The sequence below is a fragment of the Acomys minous genome (assembly GCF_964271855.1).
Source record: "Acomys minous genome assembly, chromosome: 13".
In the NCBI taxonomy this organism is placed as follows: Eukaryota; Metazoa; Chordata; class Mammalia; order Rodentia; family Muridae; genus Acomys; species Acomys minous.
The window spans coordinates 51,519,129-51,539,479 of NC_140495.1; the positions used below are offsets into that span (position 1 = coordinate 51,519,129).

Sequence of the window (20,351 nt, forward strand, 5' to 3'; positions counted from 1 at the left end):
AGTGAGTCCAGGACAGCCAACAGCCAAGGCTAACACAGAGAGACCTTGTCTCAAAAAACCAAAAAAAAAAAAACAAAAACAAAAAACAAAACTAAAAGAACAAAAACAAAAACAAAAACAAAAAAACTCACAAAACTGAAGCACCGTGCACAAGGGCCTGCAAGAGGCTGTAGCGGGTCTTTTACATATATATTATGGACCAGTTTAGTGTTTTTATGAGATCCTGTGGGAGTGAATGAGTGAGTCTCTGATTCATATACCTTTTCTTGGACTCTCTTCCTTCTATTAGTTTGTTTTGTCCAACTTCAATGTGATGAATTTTGTTTTATCTTATTATGTTTTATTTTGTAACATTTTATTGTTATATCTTAGAAGCCTGCTTTGTAGGGAGAAGCAGGAACAGAGTGGACCACAGAAAAAGAGATGATAAAAGAATTTTAAAAGTCACTGCCCCTTTACACTCTCAGATGTTATTTCAGACTGAAGGGAGGAGACCCGGCACACAACCCTTCGAGGATGGCTGCTTGCTTCTGCGCCTGTACCTCCAGGATCAGAGGTAGCAGTCAGAAGCACAGCTCTGTGTTTGACAGAGAGATTCTTATTTCCCACCCTGGCTCTTGGAAACCTCTATACCTAGCCCGGAAGCAAACACTACAGTGAGTTGAAACTGACCTAAGACTTCTTTTAAGAAGTGATCCCTTCATGGTAGAAAGGAGATGAACAGCATCACAAGAGCCATTCTTTTCTAAACACAGAGGCTGGAACTGTACCTTATGTCTCCATCACTATTAAAAAAAACTTCCGAGATAGTTAACTTACAAAAAGAGAGGTTGTTGGGGTAAAACCACACAACTGATGGCTGGGAAGAAATGAGAGACTCGGGGCCTGGTCCCATGACTTCCTTTTTAAGACATGACCCCAGTGACCTGATGACCTCCCTCTAGGTATTACTCATCAAAGATCCTACCATCTCCCAATAATTCCACCTGTTTATCAAGTCTTCAACGCGTGTGCCTTGGGGGGCATTCAAAACTCAAACTAGCATACTGAATAAAAGGTTTCATTTTCCACAGTTGTCTGTCTGATGGCTTTCTTGACAATTAAATTTACTGAAGAATTTTATAGAGAAGAGAGAGGGACTTAAACAAAATGTCCAGATGTCATCTGTTAAAAAATGTTTTATTGAGACAATAAAAAATAACATCAACAAGCACTAAAATTTTAATTAAAATATGATTTACAATGCTGCTATGCCCCACTACAAGCATTCTTATTGATAGAAAATAGCATTGCTCATATCCTTAGGACACTTGAACACCTCATTTGACTTTTTCAGTCTTCCACCCAAGATGACTGCTTCCAAATCCACTGACAATACCAATTCCTCCCTTTCATTGCTGGGTACATCACTCAATACATGTATATTATGTTCTCTTGCCTTCTGCTCCGAATATTCCAAGTATTGCATTTCTGTCAATTCATTGATTGAAGAGCTTCCCTCCCAGAATGTTGACAGCTGTTTCAGACATTTACTAAATAACTCGGGTAACAGCTGCAAATGGATTGGCTAAAGAAGATTTGGCACCACGTCATTAACATTCATCAAATGCACACATTTCCATTGAAAAGCCCCTTCATCACAGACGTTGACTATCAGGAAGCAGCTCTCAGGAAGCTAGCTCAGTGTCCAAACATTTAGTTACTGTTTAACTCTACACTAGCTGGTGAAGTGGACAGAATTGATAGACTTGCTGTTAAATGAGTTAGCATGCTGTCTATAACATTACTTTCATTTGGCTCCTTCGTCCATGTGAGCAAGGAATGGAGAATTAATATGTGTCTTACACACAAAATCCAGGTTCTGGCTCACTAGGTGGCTGGTGGTTTCATATAATGCACTATAAATCCCTTGTACTTGAGCAGATGATGCCCCAGATATAAAGTGGAAGTGACCGAGTCACCACACTCATTAGCTTTCTGAACACAAAGAAGTATACTCATGGGAAACAAAAAACTTAAGTATTTGCATCACCGTTATACCCAAAAGTCTACTAAAATTCTGCAAGTAAACACCTAAGTCTATTGAAAGTTATTTAGTGTCGTGTAAACATGGATGATCCCTCTTTCTTCCTGTATGCTGTATTACTTTGTTTGAATGTATAATTCTTTAATAATTGTAAGAATAAACTTTAAATTAAAATTCTTTAAGGATATAAAGGAAACTATAAGTCACCTTTAGAGGCAAAAACTCCTTGGTCCTGAAACTATCATTAATAAGACCTTCAGTTTGAAAGGAACTTTCCCAGGGGCTGATCCCTTAGATCTATATGTAGATGATGCAGTATTGGCTGTGTAAACAGTTCAGGGCCTTTAAAAGAATTCATGCATTAGTACGCTATAAGGAGAGAGGATTCTCAAACACGGGTTTCTATTTTTAAAAAATGATAATATATGATTCGTACTGGAGATGCCAATCTGAATATCTATACAGCCTAACTTAAGATACACAGGGGTAGAATGTGTGTTTAACTCAGTCTGTTAGGGTTCCAGACATCAGCGTTTGTTCAGATGGCTCAGCCAATAAGTTTTATCTATCCTTATCTTGCCATCAATTTAAATATTTCAGTGCTTGTTTTGAGCACTGTTCCTCTTCTTGGGCTTTTTCTAATTCCTGGTCAGGTATTGACTTCTTCTTTGAATGTTTTTCACTTCTTGGAACTCCTCTAATACACTGATTTGGGTCTGGCTTCATCCTGCCATCTAGCTTGTGAGCCCTTGACTTGGAGAGCAGAGCCACACAATGACATTCATCTTAATTTTTCCCTGTTACCATTGACTGGTAGTTCTTTGCTTCAGTAGCCTTATTGGGAAATGACTGATATAGATAAACTGCACCTATTTAACGACTACAACTTGATGCATTTAAAACATGATCCTTACCTATGGAAACCCTCACTTTAGTCATGACAAGGATAGCCATCCCTCCCCTATTATTCCTAATGACGACTGGAAATTTTTCCATCCAGCCCTGGCCCCAGGAAGCCTCTGAGTTGTTCTCACTATGAGTTACCCTGCATTTTCTAGAATTTTACATAAGTGGAGTTGTGTTGGTACATTATTTCTGTTTGATGACAGTGGGGAGTGGACCTGATTGCTTTAATAAAATGATCTTTAAAAATTAATCCATGTATTTTAATACTAACAGTTCATTCCTTTGTGGGACTGAATGGTGTTCCTGGTAAAGAACATAATTAATCATAGTTTTGGTTGATCCACTCATTGATTAATAGGCATTTGGGTGTTCTACTTGTGCGTACGTGTGTGTTTGTGCATGTGTGTGTGTGTGTGCGCGCGCATGTTTTCTCAGGGCCTCCTGCCCCTGCCATATATTGTCTGTTCTCAGAAGCCTTCAGACACCTTGTCATAAACCTCTGTGATCCCTTTACACCTATATCTTTCATGGGAAACCCTATAGACAATACTGCCAAGTTGTGCTACTAGCTTGAGATTCAGTTGCTTGGACCACAGTTGCACTATCCTCTGTGTGCTGACCCTGAGAAGTGGTTCCCTAGGTGGTGGTTTTTGAGCAGAGAATCTCTTCACTGATATCTTAGTTTTGGTGCTTTCCTTTTTACTTAACTTGTGTTTATCCATGATGGAGTCTTGAATGAGCAAGGTCTTGCCTTTGACACTTTTCCTATTGTCCTAGTACAGAGCACAATATTTCTTTCTAGTGATGCTTATCTCCTTAACAATTATAGCTGTTTTCCTAGAACTTACTTTTTATAAAACTTTGAACTCATTTCTTTCTGCACTAAACTTAAATTTTTCTGTTCTACTTGTCGCTCTTAGACCTTGGTAGAGGAAGAAGTACAGCCTGAATTCTATCCTGCTTTGACTTTAAATTCATTTTCATTCAAGTTCTCAGGACACAGGGAGAATGTAACCAAATTATTTGCCAGAATATAATATGAAATACCTCCAGCCCCAGTTCTTCAGTCACTGTTCCCCTCTGAAAGGCTATAATCTGGCCTTTCAGAGGCCAGAGGCAGTATTGTCTATAGGGTTTCCCATGAAAGATACAGGTGTAAAGGGATCACAGAGGTTTATGACAAGGTGTCTGAAGGCTTCTGAGAGCAGACAATAATCTAGCCACTATTCTCTCAGCAATCTGGTCTTTTGAACACCCGCCAGAATCATTCTTTAAGTTCTGTTCTAACATTCTAGGGATTTCCTATGCCTAAATTCCAAACTTTCCCATTCCTCCCACAAACCCATTTCAAAGTCTTATTAATTACCACACGCTCAAGCTTCCTACAGCAACCAAGCAACTACTCACTCCAGAAACCATCTGTGAATGTGTGTGTGTGTGTGTGTGTGTGTGTGTGTGTGTGTGTGTGTGTGTTAGTCACTTCTTTCATTGATATGATAAAATATATCAAGGAAGGAAGTGTTGATTTTTGGCTTGCAGTTCAGCAGACAAAACTCAGTGGCAGAAACATGCATTACACAGCCGATCAGAAGTCGTAAATCAATGAATGAATCGATGAACTTAGACAGGAATTGGATTCAGGAATCATATCTCAAGGCTCACCCCTAAAAACATACTTCCTCCAGCAAGGCTGTACTTCTGGATGGCTTTACAATCTTCTAAAACAGCACCATGAGTTGGGGGCCAAGTGTTTAAACACACGGCTATATGGGAACTATTTCACACTCAAACCCCAGGATTATACCCTTTCTCCTGCATTTACTAAGTCTCTATGAGGATTCTATGGATTGACAGTGACTATGGAGAGATGGAATGTTACAGATTAGGAAAAAAATTCTCTTGAGCTATCTTTGGTTTTCCTTAATAGCTATTCATTACTAACTTCTGCGCCATACCGACCATCTTTGTGATTATTAAGCAAAAGCTTGGGAAATTTTTCACTTACCATGCTACTAGTTTTCATAGACTCAGAGCTAAGCATTTCACAAGACAGCATGGGAAACCTATAGGAGAAACTCCCCATTCTGCTCTAACTCACCTGGCTACTGTGTCCAGCAAAACATTAATAAGTGCACTTGTTTATGACTTCCTTTCATTTGAGGACCACTCAAGTGGAAGTTATCTCTTCCACACTGGAACACACATGCCATTCAGATCAACCTCCATCTGTGATTCCAAGTCATGGCCTTTTAGACCTGGTTTCTGTTTTCTGTTGCGTGACTCTTCCTGGGACGACATGCATAAACTCCTGTCCCCAGAGAGAGCACTAATAGACCAAAGGAATCAACTCCACACAAGCCCAGCTTGGTGAGGCAAAGGGTTTATTTGGAGTCATTTATAGGAACATGGAGTTAGCTTATGGAGCCTCTAGGACACCTAGCAGCCATGATTCACAAACAAAACAAAACAAAAACAAACAACAAAAACAAAACAAAACAAAAACAAACAAACAAAACAAAAACTATATTCCAGGAGTTCTCTGCTCAATCTGCAGGGAGCTCTACAAGAGTGTCTCCTCTTCACCAGCAATCTTCTTAATTACTACCTGCATCAGCTCAGGGAAGAGCCTTTTAGCCTTGTAATTTTCTGAGCTTCGAAACCCTTGTAAGTTCCCTTAGCTTCCTGACTCTTATGCGCATCCTTCCTCACTCCAGTAGGGAGTGCTTCAATTCAGAAGACACATGGCATCCTCTTTGGAGAGAGAATTGTGTTTTTCCTTGACAGAGGTCAGGATACATTTGTCTTCCAGCATTGATGTGTGGCAACATGCTAGAAGATTGTTGGCCGGGAACATTCTCTGGAGCTCAGGGCTCAAAGTTCCCATTAGAGGTCTTCATTGCATAAACAGGATTGATGATCAATTGCCCGTCTGGTTCACCTAGAGGAGAGGAGGTAAAGATACAATAAGGGAAAGGACGGAAGAAATGCTGGTTCGATTCTGAAACCTGGATATTACTTAGAATATAGAAAGTAATTAAAGCTAACAGTAGAAATATGGTTCTACTTTCATTTACTTATCTTTCGATACGTACAGCCCTGTGTGATCTCAGAGTCACAACCTTCCCATTTAGCTTCTTGAGCATTGGCATGACAGATACAAGTCCAATGGGAAAAAAAAAGTCTTTTAACAAAGGAAATGGCTAATGAGAAATTTAAGGTTTTACTATGTAAATATATGGTAACCCTGTCTATAAACTGTTTATAAAAATATACACAGTTGTGGGCTGACCTGTGTTCCTCTCAAAGTCACATTGAAAAGGCAGTGACCTCCTAAGCACTAGCACTTCAAAATATGATTGCATTGGGTGACAAGGCAATTGGTAATTGTACTGGTTTGCTGTCTGTCACTGTGAGAGAACATCATGGCCAAAAAAAAAAAAAAAAAAAAAAAAAAAGAGTAACTTGGGTCACTTATAAAGAGAAGCCAAACAGAAACTGAAAGTAGAAATCTATAGGCAGCAACTGAAACAAAGTCCACAGAGGAAAAACCTGGAGGCAGCAACTGAGACAAAGTCCACAGAGGAACACTGCTTGCTGGCCTGCTTATCATGCTCACTCCTTTATACAACCAACCTGCCCATGGGTGGCACCGCCCACTGTAGTCTGAACCCTCCCACACTAATCATTAATCAAAAGACTGCTTGCTCCCACAGACTTACCTACAGGGCACTCTGCTGGTGATATTTTCTCAGTTGAGGGTCCTTCTTTCCAGATGACTCTATCTTGTGTTGGGGGGGGAGCACAATAATTAAATTAAAATGGAGTAATTAGGGGATCTCTAGTACAATATGTCTGTTGTTCTTATATGAAAAGATTAAAACAAACAAGTGCTCAGTGGGCAACCATATGACAAGTACAGGAAGAAGACAGATATCACTATGCTACAGTGAAGGACCTGAAGAGAAACTGGCCCTGCTGATACCTTGACTTTCAGATTCTGGAACCACGGGGAAATACATTTCTACTGTTCAAAGCAGCCAGCTTTTTGTACTTCCTAATGACACATGTGACACGCTCACATATTTATCAAAATGTAGTTAATGAAGATGGCTTAGGAAGGGCATAAATCACAGAATGGCTTTTGAGCAGAAATCAGGCAAGAGCAGGGTCCCACAGCAGAAGCAGGCTGTCCAGAGCAGCACTGGAGAGCCAAACACCACCTTGAGAAGTCTCAGAATCTTTAAGCAATTTGAGGAGAGATTTGTGTATGCATGGGAGGTCTGGGCCATGTTATGGAGTCTCAGCTGTCTCGTAGACCCTCACCACACTTCCTGACCTAGGAGACTAGAATCTGCTTGTTTAGATGAGGAGTTGGCAACAGACCCCTATGAGGCAAACCTTGCTCGAGGCTTTTTGTAAATATGTAGTGTCACTACAGAGGCCTGTGAGCATATGGGCCCAAACCCTACTCAATGCTTTTATTTGGTTTTGTTTAATTTTGTTTCTCAAGACAGGGTTTCTCTGTGGAGCCCTAGCTATCCTGTAGAGCTCTGGCTGACCTGGACTCCCTTTGTAGACCAGGCATCGAACTCACAGAGATCCACCTGCCTCTGACTCTTGAGTGCTAGGATTAAAGGCATGTGCCACCAGGCCCAGCCCTCTACTCAGTGCTTTTAAATGCCAAATCACTGATACACAGCCATGCCCCGCTCATATACCCATTATCGCTGGCTGTTTTCATGCAATAATGCCAAGGTTGGATAGTTGGAAGAAAGACCCTCTAAAATTAAAATAAAAAATAGTAGAAAAGGAGATGACTCAATCATATAAAAAGGACCGCCCCCCCCCCCCGTCCCACACCCCCCCCCCCCACTTACACTTGGAAGAAGAAAGTACTTTGCTGTCACATCTACAGGCTGAGAAGATTGAGGGAGAGTGGTTTGCACTCTAGCAGTGTGACTTGCTGTAAGCTAAGCCTTGGTTATTTGTGCCGCCTGTCTGCTTCCCTGATAGGATGTGCTTCTGGCTGCTTCTCGCCTACAGTCTCAAGCCTTGGACCATCCCTCTCTCCATCCTTAGCTCCTTGTCTTCTCACTTCCTTCTAGGCTTCTCCCTTTCCACCTGTCTCACTCAGTTCCTACATTACAGTCATGAAACCAAAAAGCACGCTACTTTGTAAAGCATAGGGATTTCCTTAGGATGGTGATCCTGGAAGTGCAGATCTAAACAGCATGGTGTGGGCTCCTGTGAGGCTCTGTCATGGTGGGAGTGTGGGATTCTAGGTGGTGTGTTTCTCTCCTTTAATAAAGCCACCCGAATCCAGTGACTCCATCACGGGGCTACATCCCAATGACCTGATCTAATCTAATCCCTTTGCAGAGAGTCATCTCTAAACACTGCAGTCAGGCTAAGTTTCTGCCCTCTCAACACCATTAACATGAGATTTTTGAGTATCAAACATCTTTGTGAGTTCTGGGGAGAGAAGTCATAATCAAACTGCTGTGTCCTGTGGAAGCCAGGATTCTGCTCTGGGTTCTAAGCTGACCTATAGATTTAAAATGTTTTTCCTGTCTTATGGACACTAAGAACACTGGTAAGAAGGTCACTATCTTTAGGTCTTTGTGGGTGATTTGCTTTCCTCTATGCACGTTTTGAGAATTTCCAGTCATTCTATGTCTCTTGAATGCTTCCTTCCCTGTGCTGCTGATGAAGGTTTAATCTGAGCAGCCACTCATGAAACTTCCTGAGGTAGAATCTATTCTAAAATTTACACCATACACTCAAGTTCCTTACTTCAGCAATTGTAATCTTCAAATATTTTTGTACTTCTGTTTGGTTTCTTAAAAAATTGTTAAATATAGTTTAATGTATTTTCAAGAATGAAAGAAACACGAGGGCTCGGGAGATGGCTCAGAGGTTAAGAGCATTGTCTGTTCTTCCAAAGATCCTGAGTTCAATTCCCAGCAACCACATGGTGGCTCACAGCCATCTATAATGAGATCTGGTGCCCTTCTCTAGCAAGCGGGCAAGACACTGTATACATAACAAATAAATAAATCTTTAAAAAAATAAAGAAATACATGAAATATTTCATGGGGTAGATAATGAAAATACAAATATGATATAGTACAGTCAAATTAAAGAACCTTAGACGTCTCAGAGAGATAAATTTTTTGTAGCAGTACAGCCATGCCTGCAGCATGGGCTTGTTTCATTATCAAATGAGAGTAAATGATCTCTATTCCTCCCTCTCCTCCTCTTCTTCTCTGCCGTGCTGTGTGGTGATGGACTCCAGGGTCCACATGTGCTAGGCAGATGCTCAGCCACTAAGCTCCTAGTGTTTATTTCAGTCTTGAATGATTAATGGAAATAGGACTTTTGTTATTGTTTTAAGTTAGATGCTTTTGATCATTTCGAGGAGGTAACATTCAGGTTTTAGTTTTCTACAACTTGGTGCTTTTTATTATGATTAGATATAAGGTTTTAGTAAATATCTTTTTGTTTTGTTTTGTTTTGTTTTGTTTCATTTTGTTTCAAGACAGAGTTTCTCTGTGTATATCCTGGGCTGTCCTGGACTCACTCTGTAGGCCAGGCTGGCCTCAAACTCACAGGGATCCACCTGCCTCTGCCTCCCTAGATCTGGGATTAAAGGTGTGCTCCATCGTGCCCAGCTTAATCTATGCTTTCTAAAATTGATGATATATATATATATATATATATATATATATATATATATATATATATATATATATATTGGCTGATGCTTTGGGCTATGCTATTGATATTGATTGCATGCCACTAAAACTTTTCAGTCCATACTCTTCAATTCACTAGAAAACAATACCTTGAATTGTCTCATAATAAAAGGCAATGACTTAAAGCGGGCAATTTCCCTTGAATACTAATTGAGATTTCATAATTCTCACACTTATCTCTTAAAAGCAATATAGATAAAAGATCATCTGAGTCTAACTTAGTGATCTGAACAACCTACACAGACTCTCTCTTGTCAGCTATATGCCTCTTCCCTTCTGTTTTTTGAGGATGCTGCTGCGAGCTCAACCTGCCTACACTTCCCCCTTGCCCTGTGCCATGGCCTCTGCCTTCTGATGGATTAACTCTTTCTCTTGTGCTGTTGTTTTTCCCATCATATATATTTGTGTAAAATGAATATAAATTCACCCTGAATTATTCTTCACTTGTGAAGAAGATAGTTTCCTGGATTAGTTATCCCTAGGATGTGCAAGCCACGGAACAGACAGGGTCATCGTCTACACTGGCATAAATTCCTGTGATAAAGTTTATGTGTTGTGAAGTATTCATTAGAGAAGATGGCTCAGATTGGGGTTCAAGCCAATAGAAAGTCTTTATTAGCTGGCCAGAGACTACACTGAGTGTTCCAGATACCACTGTAGGCCTGGGGCCTTTCTCAGGTTGAGATTTTAAGCACAAAAACCATGTCTTGGGTTGACATACTTGAGTTAACAACGACAGTCAGCAAGAAGCAAGACTACAGACCTCAAAAAGCAAGATTGGTATATTAAGAGACTTTCCCACAACTGCGGCCTTTGTTTTAATTTTGGCAGGTGTGCTGTCTACCTTCGGAGTTTACAGCCTGAGTGGCACTTCCCTCGTGGACTCAGTTGTGACAAGGTCTCAGGGACTGCTGAGGTCTGGGGCCCTGTTACGTATGCGTGTGCTCTCAGACATGACTTCTCTCTGGACACCCAGACGTCGGTACTGCCGCTGTTTTTTATAAGATCTGGCCTCTTTCTTTCCTCCTCTTTTGTTTTTCATATGCTGTCTGCACGGTGAGTTATCTGGCATCAATGCTCAGCTTCTAGACTCTTTCCATCCATCTGAATCTATGAAGTGCCAGCAGCACTTACAGCGCTTACAAAGATGGTGTAAATGCAGGAAGCAGCCTCACCTAGAACTGGAAGGAGAGAGTGGAGAGCTTGAGGCTCTTCAACCTTACACAGGCCTGTGAGGAGCGGTGTAAGCCAGGCCGGGGGTCGGGGGGTGGGGGGGGGGTGGGGAAGGGGGCTGGCATTTTGGCGGAGATAAAATGAGACTAGATGAGGACGCAGGCAGCCACACACACACACTCCCCAGTCCCCCACCCCCTTCACCCTTCCCCACCCCCCCCCTCCCCGCATCCCCTTCGGCTCAGGGTTAGGCAGTCCTGTTGTAGAGACTTTATGGGCGTAGCTTTTGACATCCCTAGGAGACACAGTCCCACAGGGAACTCTTTAGTTCTCTGGCTTTTGCCATCTTTCTGCCCTTTCTTCCACAATGTTTGCTGAGCTCCCCACTGCCCCCAGCTCACCTGAGACTGTTCTGGAATAGGAATATAATGCCCCTCGATGCACTCTGCTTCTGGGGCTTCGGGTCCACAAAGCGCAAAGCGGAGTGGAGCGAAAGAAGAGCCTTTGCTTAAAAGCATGTACTCTCTGCTCCTGGCAGGTTTTAAACGTTATTCTTTATCCTGCAGGCGTTTCTGCAGAGAATCTCATTACTGGAGCTTTTAGTTTGTAGCACCTTCAACTCAAGACTTATTTTGGTTTCCTGTGGCTGAGCATGTTGCTGCTCTGACGGGAGAGGCTTTCATGATGCAAAGGTTGCAGGTTTGAAGGGCAAGGTATCCTGGCAGTTGTGAAACAAGGAAAACCACAAAATTACACCACACAACAACCTCTGCTTGGGTGAGAAGCAGCTCGGAACTGAGCAGGAGGCAGGTTTATAAAGGGTTTCTTGAGGGGGCTGCTTTCCAGGATGGCTTGGGATGGAAGGATTATGTGGGTTGATCTTGGGGCAAGCTCAGGCGTTGGTGGGATTTTTTTTTTTTTTTTTTTTTACTTAAAAGTGGCCTTTTACTGTAGATGAGAGGTTTTGTTTTTGTTTTTGTTTTTTTCTTAGCTAGCATTCCCTTCCACTGTTCACAGTTCAGCTTGTCCTCTTAGGACAGACTAAGCAGTTTCTGACAAAAATCAATTGTCATTAGATAAGGATTGGTGTAGACTGCGTTGCTTTAATGGGAATGAAGAGAAAAGGCGTTACTATGCTCTTCCCCAGGAAGCAGCCACTGTCTTTAAGAAGCTATTCCCAAATCAGGTGACTGGGGCTGGTCAGGGGAGTGGCCTGGTCGGCTCCCCAAAGGCTGTCTCATTTGCATAAGGTTGAGGAGGTTGGGGCTTCCCCCAGGTGCTGATCCTTCCTCTATAGCAGCGATTCTCAACCCATTTTATGATGACTTCCAACCATACAATTATTTTCGTTGCTACTTCACAACTGTAATTTTGCTACTTTTATGAATTTTAATGTAAATATCTGTGTTTCTGATGGTTTTAGTTGACTCCTCTTTCAATGCCCAAAGGGGTTGTCCCACGCTGGTTGAGACCACTGCTCATAAGGCCAGCCAGGGCTTGTTCTTAGGTGACAAGAGGGTTCCCTGATCCAAGGGTTACATACAACAGCAGGATGGACTCCAAAACATAGAGCCTCACCCCTGCCACAGGTAATGGGCATGCCAGCTTTTCAATGAAGGAAGTAGGGAAGTTAAAAGAGTTACAAAGAATGTATGGCTAATTTTAGTAATTTATACATTGCTCTAACATCCTCAATGGCTCATCCTCTACTGCACCAAGAGAACTAGCCAAGAAACAGGGGGCGGGGGAAAGGGTATTTGCAGGGGCCAGACCAGTGTACAAGCCAAACCTCTCACATCGTCTTGTGACCCTCCGTTAGAATGTCCTGAGAATCCGAGATCCCTCCTCTGGACCAGGGCAGTCAAGTGAGACTAGGAAGATTAGCAATTAAGTTAATTATGATTTTTTTCTTGGCCCATGATGTCAAACAAATAGGCCCTTTGTTTTCTTTTATAGCTATTCTATTTTAGAACCATTTAATCTGGACTCAAAAGACTCAATTACAGCTCAAGCTGTAATTGCAGCCATTTTGTAGAAGCAGCCACTGCAGGTTCAAGGTCAAGCACAGACCCTGTGGAGATGCTCTGTGATGCTTCATATGTGTCTGATGCTCCATGTGGCAGCGAGGTGATATGGCACAATTAGCGTTTTCCACTCATGTTCTTATGGCACAATTAGCGTTTTCCACTCATGTTCTTAAAAACAATGCTGCTCCAGATTCATTGCACTTAAGACTTTAAGAAGATGTTTGAGTTTTTCTTGACGTGTATCCATAACAAGTGACACTTTAGAAAGACAAACGGGCTTCACCTAGCTCTCACGTGTGCAGGTGAAGGTTCAGCATACAACAACATGTCATAGCAAAACATAGCCTAATTATTTAAGACAGATTATTTTTTAAACATTTTCATGGTTTTACTACATAAACAAATTAGCCGGGAACAGTACCTTTTTACCCATTTCCCTCCACCCACTCATGTGGAAGAGCAAGTATATTTTTATAACTTAAGAAATTAGTTATTTTTTCCCAGGCAAATGAATGGGTGGAATTTTCAAGGCATTTTCCAATGCTACACCTGCATCCTGCACAGCAGAAAGAACCTCTTTGTATTTCAAGAAGGAGGGAAACACCAACCACCAAACACCCCTTGGCTTCTGCACAACGATGTTATTAGTATGATACGTATTTAAATGATAGAGTTGGACCAGCATTTGGGCATGTGGCCAGTGCATAATCACTGGCATTATTGCTGAAACAGCAAGATAATGCAAGGTAAGATGGTGATAGGCACTTGATCCAGTCAGTATACATTTTGGTACTTTGTTGAATACTAGCTCTGTTGGTATCTCTGGGTTCATTAGACAATTATGTGCAAGTTGTTTGTGAAAAATATAACAGGGGCATCTTTGTTGCTTTGACTGTGAGATTGTTGGGCTCTATTTCTTAACAATTAAACTTTATTATACAACCCAACTATCTCACACAAGAGGGGGAAAAGGTTAAAGGGAAAAAAGAGTGAACCTTCTGGTATCTGTTCCACGGGACGGGTCCCTAGGTGTCTCTGGCCTGTGCACTGGTCTGGCCTGTTCGCTGATCCTCTTCCCGATCCATGCGCGCTCAAGCCTGGTCTGAACCTGCTGCTCCTCTCTGTCCTCTTCCTGTACGTTTCTGTCAGTTCATGCAATGCTGTACCTTTTCTTTCTCTGAATTGGATTAGGAAACATCCCCTGTGCTTGACTTCCCAGTGCAAATATATTCCATTTAACTTCAACAATAACTTCTTGTCCATAAATTTCTTCAGCTCAGAGGCTCATGGTGACTCCTCAGTGAGCCCAGTGCAGTGGCATAGGAATAGAGCTGTCTGGCATTTTTTTTAATGGCTGGCCTGGGGCTATTTCTGGTACCTTCTCATTCACTGAGGAAATGCGGATAAGGTGGCCCTTCAGTCACAAGTCTCTCTCCTGTTGAGGGTCAATTAGAAACACAATAGTCCAGGTGGAGTCCCTCATTTGCTTCCTGAATCCCAGGCCCAGGATGGCTCCACCCAGTCTATCTCAAGGTTAATCTCAGGGAGTATCTGTGGTGTGTCCAAAGGCAAAGCCCACCAAGACTGCTTTCACCTGTGACAAAGCTTACACTCCTTCCCACATGAGATGGTCACATTTCCTACTGATTGCTGAGGAGATCCAGTCTAGTGCCAACTCTTGTTTCATTCCCTTGTTGAGGTAAAATACTATGATTGGAAGCAAGTTTGGGAGGAAAGGCTTTATTTCATCTTACAGGTCACAATCCATCACTGAGGAAAGGCAGGCAGGAACTCAAGGATAAAACTTGAAGTCAAACATATTTGCAATTCTGCCTGGCATTCCCTCCTACAAAGAACTCACTCACAGCCAAGTACAGTAGGAACCACGGAGGATGCTGTATGCTTTGTTGACTTGCTCACAGGCTCCTACCTTTCTTATATAGCCCAGGTCCACCTGCTAAGGGAATGGTACTGCCTACAGTGGGCTGGGCCCTCCTACGTCAACTGAGACAATCAAGACAATCCCTCACAGGTATATCCACAAAGCACCCTGATAAATATTAACTGGGATTTCTTTTTTAAGTGATTTTATGTTGTGTCAAGTTGGCAGTTTGGGGTTAGCTAGACAGCCCCCATCTTACCAGCTGCATTGGTGATATATTTGTATATCATTGCCTGTTGCTGGCCAATTGCAGTTAGCAGCCAATTGCTGCTTTTGGAGTTTCTTTTGAGCCTTTTCAAGATCCCTGTTCTGTCTTCAACCCACCCCACTTACCAGTGGGACAGTGACCTCTGCTTTGTAACTGATGATGTGTTGGGAATTTTCATTGTCACAGATGAGGGGTGTGTGAAGGGACTCTGTCGAGCCCAGCCTGGCAAGCATAGTCCTGATAGGCCCTGCCCTTCTTCCACATTTCCTCTGCCTTGCTAAAAATCACAAAACACCTCATTAGATTTCATTCCTAAAGCGAACCACCAAGGTCTATGCCCTTATTTGGCCACTTCCTCCTCCTGAGGCTGACTGCCAAGGTCCAGCTGTCAAAGTATTGAAGTCCAGTAATCAAAAGCCTCCTGTGGATCACCTAATCACATGGCCAGTTAAAATTAAACACTCATGCCAACACAGGTTTCCCTTGTGCCTGTATAAACTGTCATTTTCCCGTGTGCCACGTCTTTCTCCCCTCTATCCAGAGGCAGTCCTTTGTCCATCTCCAGAACAAGTTGCGCCCCCTTCCCCCCCCACCCCCCCACCCCCCCCGCCACTTGTTTCCTTCCCCTTTCCCCTCATCCTCTATATCCTGTCTTTGCCTTTTTTCCCCTGCCATCTGGGAATAATAAATCTCTTTTGTGCTGAGAACTTGGCCTTGGGGGTCGTTACACCTGTATATCTAGGATATCCTTCTAACCATATCCCACAGTGACTGGTGATTCCTCCTCAAGGAATCATGCAACCCCACTCTGTCCTGCCAGTACTGGTAACTGCCTTCCAGTGCACAAAGGTAAGATCACAGTCATCTTTAACTTTCTCTACTCTGACCCCTGTTCCAACTCATAAGGCAATCCAGTGAGTATACCTGAAAAGCAGAGTTCCCTTGTCACAACCTATACTGCACATCAATTTGCTTTAAGCCACTCTTGTCTCATCTGGACCGTGGCTATAAGCTCCCAGGCGAAGTCCTTGCTTGTACTGCTTCCATCTTAAAATGTTAGTGGGATATGTCATTCCACTACTCAAAATCTACCAATGGCTTCCTTCTTGCTCATACTTTAAAAAAAAAAAAAGCAAGCTAGTTTACAAAGGCTTTGTAGGATTGCAGGACTACTGTATTAACAGTTTCCTCCAAGATTCACACTTGCCACCTAGCAGGGAAGTTCCTAAGCAGAAAGGTGAAAAATTTTAAATAGCTTCAGGATGTCCATGAAATTTACCAGATTCACTAAGCCCTGTCCTCCCTCCTAAGAGTAAACAAGTCAAGCAGGCCAAGCTGCAAAGACTCTTAGATGAGCCACGCTGTAAAGAAAGCTCTGAGAACAAATCAGCTGTCTGGGAGAAGGAGAAACTAACCAAGCTGCAAGGAAGAGGTTTAGACCAAATGGAAAAGAGAACTCTTCAACCTGTTTTGAGTTGCCTACAGGCTGTGCAGTGTGTTTCAGGTTTCCAGCTGTCACTAATGCTGTGATGAGCTTTGGTGATTCAGATAACTTTGAGTCATTTCATCTCCTGTTGTTGGCAACAAGCAAAAGAAGTACTACCATAGCTTGGTGTGGTGGCACACACCTTTAATCCCAGCACTTGGGAGGCAGAGGTAGGCAGATCACTGTGAGTTCAAGGCCAGCCTGGTCTACAAAGCAAGTCCTGGACAGCCATGCCTGCACGGAGAAACCCCGTCTCAAAAAACAAAACAAAACAAAACAAAACAAAACAACAACAACAACAAAAGGTACTACCATTTTGCTTTCAGACTCCATTTAATCATAGGGAGAAACTAAGTTCAAGGGGACTTCCTAATACTTAAACAGCGTCTCTTGTAAGGAAACAGTTGTCTGTGTTCAGCCATCCCAAGGACAATTTCTCTGTCTTGCTGCTACGGTCAAACTAAATTCATGTTCCCAAGCCCAGGAATCTATTCCTTTCTTGATTGATGGAAACCCCCTTGCTCAACCCCTTATGGCCAAATATGACTGGACAATGCTACAGCCCACCCCTGGTCCTCCTCACATTATCGTTTCATCCTTGAAATATGCTGTTTCATGTCTCTCCAGGGTTGCAGTTCAGCTCCCAAGTCTGTTCTGCTGTTCTGATCAATCAGTAGTGACTTGATTAAAATAATTTTTTTGTCCTCTGGATTGACCTGGTGTTTAAGTTATGCTGGATTTAAGCAGACCCCACAACACTGTAAGTTACTAGTCACCCATATTTCTGTAAATAACCCAAATAAAACTCATGGTTTATCAAGTAGGATTCTGGTGGCATCTATACTTTGTCTGTTATGGGCTCCATATTTGGTGTGAGTAGATTGTGTGTGCTACATCTGATCTGGAAAGTCTTGTCACACAATAATGGCCTTTCCCAACATCATCTCCTATTCTGTCCTCTTTGCTGACCTGTCCCAGTGCACATTTCCGAATATACCTGACATACGCACATGTTGGGCTTTTTTTTTTCCTTTGTTCCTTTCTCCTGTTGGGTCCCCAGATTTTTTCATATGTGGTCAGAAAGTCATGAGGCTCCATTATTCCCTCAGGAATATTCTCAAGACCATGAAGTAGCATTCTAGCAACTATGCCTATGCCCACAACCAGTGCCTTCATCAGTTTTGGGCAGGCAAACTTCTCTTTTGCCGTGCTCAGTGGTGATAGCAGAGAACCAGAACTGGCCAAAGTACTGAGAATTAGCGAATGCTGAATGCCTACTCTAAGGGGTCTATACCACTTCCCTGCAAGGCCTGAGGAACATTGTGGAACCAGGGGTAGAATGACTATAACAGCTGAGGAAAGGAGCTTATGGGCCCCTTCATTTCTTAAGATTGATCAGAGAGAGAGGAGAGAGAGTGTGTGAGTGAGTGAGAGAGAAAGAGAGAGAGAGAGAGACAGAGAGAGACAGAGAGAGACAGAGAGAGACAGAGAGACAGAGACAGAGACAGAGACAGACAGAGAGAGACAGAGAGACAGAGAGATTTTTTGCAATCATGTAGCCAATGGCAAGATGCTTATGTGCCTATAAACCTTCAGCAGCCCTAATGCAACTTACTAGGTCAGATTACTAGGTGTAGGAGGGCGTCTGCACAAACTGCTGTACCAACCAAGGACAATGTGTGCAGTAAACCTAGACCCCCTATCCAGATCTAGCCAATGGACAGCTCATTCTTCACAGTTGTGTGGAGAGCTGGGACTGCCTCAGACATGAACTCTGGTGCCCCCTACTTGACCACTTCCCCTTGGTGGGGAGGCCTGGTGGCACTTAGAGGAAGGGGAAGCATACTACCAGGATGAGACCTGATAGGCTATGATCATATGGTAGGAGAGGACGTCCCCTTCTGTCACAGATCTAGAGAGGGGAATAGAATGAAAAATAGATGGGGGAGGGGGGGAATGGGAAGATACAAGTGAGGGGATAACAATCAGGATGTAGCTGGACATGGTGGCACACACCTTTAATTCCAGCGCTCGAGAGGCAGAGGCAGGTGGATTGCTGTGAGTTTGAGGCCAGCCTGGTCTACAAAGTGAGTCCAGGACAACCAAGGATACACAGAGATACTCTGTCTCAAAAAACCAAAAACCAAAACAAACCAAAACAAAACCAAAAAACAAACAAACAAAAAACAAACCCAATGAGGATGTAATCTGAATAAATTATTTTTTAAAAAAACAATAAAAAGTTAAAAAAAAAAAAGAAAGGCATGAAAACGGAAGCTAGATTTGAAGAGGAAGGAAATTAGTGAAGATGGGAAGGGGAGAAGAGAGGGGAATAGGAAGAGAAACATGATGAAAGTCTATTGTGCATATGAACATGTCATAATAAAACATATTGCATATAATTAATATATACTAATGAAACATTTAAAAGTATGTTCAAATGTCCCCTTCCCATTGATGATTTTCTGGATCACCAAGAAATGGAAAACGTCTGCCCTTTCATTTTCTACTTTAATTAATTAACTGATTAACTTTTAAATAAAATAAAGTAGTGCCAATTACCTATTTCCTTCAACCTCTCATATGCCACTCCCCACTCAAGTCTATCGTCTCTTATTTTGTAACTTTTATTGCACACACACACACACACACACAGACACACACACACACAAATTCAGGGAACATCTACTTCGTTTTTATGCAAAACATTTACTCTTACTTATCATAGGTTTATTGTTTGATTTATTGTTTGTCTTCAGCTAAGGTGTAGGATATGAGATGCATGAGCACACCAGATGTTTTTCTCACGGCTACACTTCCAGTGTAGAGAACACATAGTAGGCATTCAGTTAGTATCTGAGCGAATGGATCCGTGTATGAAGGCCTACATGCTAGCGCCTGAGCCGATAGCCTTTCCTCATGCAAATGAGAGATAAGTGTGCAACTGTGCCCTTGAATATCTTGCCAATGATAAAAAATTAAGTCAGAATCGCTGAAATGATTATTGCTGTAAATATAACCAACATATTATGCTGCCGTTCCATGAAATGTAAAGTAAACATGATTTCATTGGAAGGGAAGCTGGTTATTTGCATTAAACCCTTGCTCACCTAGATGTTGAAGGGTAATTAAGGGGCCAAGCGGTGTGCCTGCAGAACGTGAAAGGCAGGCTGGATCTTAATTTTGAGTCAATGGCTTGATTATATCAATTTCTCATCCTTCTGCTTTTATTCCTTGCTGAATGAAAAATGAGCTGAAACTTTTTTATTTTTTATTTTACAATTTCCTGCATTAAGAAAGTCTTGAAATTAAAATAAAAAAAGTCTCTTAATTTTTTAAAGCTCTCTTTTAAGTACAACTTTCCTACCTGTGATGTAGCTTGAGTACAGAACAGTTTCAACGATGCCATGGGAGGTGGTGGATACCGTGACACAGTGGAAATGGAGTGAGGTTGGTTTGGCTGGGCTAGGGTCTCTCCTTCCACTTTTATAAAGCTGGATCTCCCAACATTCTTATGTTTTCAGACTACAAAACATGAAGAAGAAAAATTGTCACCTTTTCATGACATCATCATACTTTATAAATGGATGCCCATAAAGTTATTTTGGGCTATTGTTGAGTTATTTTAAAACCCAAGGAAGTCATTCGTTCCCATTTTGACGTGAAGAGCTATACTGTATTTAACAAGTGAGCAGATAGGTGTCCACTGGAACTGACAGGATGAACTCAAGGCTGTGGGAAAGGAATGTCATGCTGTGTTGTCTTTGTTCACAAAGAGGCCTATAGGCACCTCTACATTTCTTAACTCTAAACTAATTAATGCACTCA

General features: G+C 42.2%; 1 long non-coding RNA gene across 1 annotated transcript; it reads right to left on the reverse strand.

The window, feature by feature from the left end:
- Positions 1 to 5,465: 5,465 nt before the first annotated feature.
- LOC311580541 lies at positions 5,466 to 20,029 on the reverse strand. Its single transcript, XR_014773501.1, has 3 exons — positions 19,891 to 20,029; positions 6,652 to 6,714; positions 5,466 to 5,870 (listed from the first exon to the last, which is right to left on the reverse strand). It is a non-coding gene; the product is annotated as an uncharacterized lncRNA (long non-coding RNA).
- Between the last annotated feature and the right edge of the window lie 322 nt (positions 20,030 to 20,351).